This window comes from Prionailurus bengalensis, chromosome D3 (genome assembly GCF_016509475.1).
Source record: "Prionailurus bengalensis isolate Pbe53 chromosome D3, Fcat_Pben_1.1_paternal_pri, whole genome shotgun sequence".
Classification (NCBI taxonomy): Eukaryota; Metazoa; Chordata; class Mammalia; order Carnivora; family Felidae; genus Prionailurus; species Prionailurus bengalensis.
In genome coordinates this window covers 81,276,873-81,278,427 of record NC_057356.1, presented here as the reverse complement: position 1 = coordinate 81,278,427, position 1,555 = coordinate 81,276,873, and positions in this window count along the sequence as shown.

Below are 1,555 nucleotides of genomic sequence, written 5' to 3'. Positions count from 1 at the left end.
TTATGTGGGTGCTAGCTACCCAAAGGAAGTGCACAAAAGACTCTGGTCTCTTCATCCTGCCCTAGGTTCTTCCTGGGGCAGTGCCCCACATTGAGGGTCCAGGAATTCCTATGACTAGGTTGTACATCTGTCTAATTCTGTGGACAATAATTTTCTTACTGTTTATTTATTTTTGAGAGAGAGAGAGAAAGAGAGAGAGTGAGCACGAGTGGGGGAGGGGCAGAGACAGACACACGCAGAATCCAAAACAGACTCCAGGCTCTGAGCTGTTGGCACACAGTCCAACGCGGGGCTCGAAATCATGAACAGTGAGGTGATGACCTGAGTCGAAGTTGGACACTTAACCTACTAAGTCACCCAGGTGTCCCTGTGGATAATTAGACTCCATTGCTGGCTCATACCTAATCCAGTCTTTCAACCTATCTGACCTGTCATAAATATTTTGTTCTCCATCTCCCTAATTCTTCACTTTTCTCTCAATATTTTTCAAGACGCAGGTGAGGTAAGAGTGTTATTTATTGGACCTCATAGCCTAGGACAGTTAGCATGGGCTAGAGACAGAGTACAGGCTGGATTTCTGTCCCCAGATATTCCCTCCTCTTGGGCAGACCATCTTGATGATGGCCTCCATCAGGAGTTAAAGAAACATTTGGGGCGCCTGGGTGGCTCAGTCGGTTGAGCGTCTGACTTCATCTCAGGTCATGATCTCGCAGCTCGTGAGTTCGAGCCCTACGTCGGGCTCTATGCTGACAGCTTGGAGCCTGGAGCCTGCTTCGGATTCTGTGCCTCCCTCTCTCTCTGCCCCTCCCCTGCTCACACTCTGTCTCTCTCTGTCCCTCAAAAATAAATGAACATTAAGAAAATTAAAAAAAAAAAAACAAGAAGTTAAAGAAAAATTTTAAGAAAGAACCTGGAGGCAACCAAGAGGGCATAAGTAATCTTAACAGAAATTGCTTTAATGGTGTTCTAAAGGAAGAATGTAGGCTGTAATGCATTGCAGAACATATTAGAAAAGAACACACCCTTGAAGGGAAGTTGTAACATAAGATAACGCTAGAGGAAGCAAAGTTGAAGAACTTTTATCTGTGACTTTATTGAGTTAGTTGTTCTTGGGAGCTTAGCATGGAAGAGAGGGTGAGAAGGAATTCAGGAGCACCTACTCTATGTGGGAGATAGAAAGGGATGGAGAATGTTGACTTCTGGAATTTTCTTTTTTTTCCATTAAAATTTTTTTTCATTTGTAACCATTTATTTATGACTTCTGGAATTTTCATTTGCATTATGTCATCCCCCTTTGTAGGGTAGCCAAATTTAGCAAGTAAAACTACAGGATGCCCAGTTATAGGAATAATTTTACAGAAGTATATCCCAAATATTGTATGAAACAAATTTATACTATATATAGCACGTTTCTACTAAAAAAAAGCATTATTTATCTGAAATTCAAATTTAACTGGGTGTTCTGTATTTTATCTGGCAACACCACTTCTTCGACATTTTCCTGAGAGACTATAGTAAATATATATATTTAATGGACATTTATTTGACCTAGACA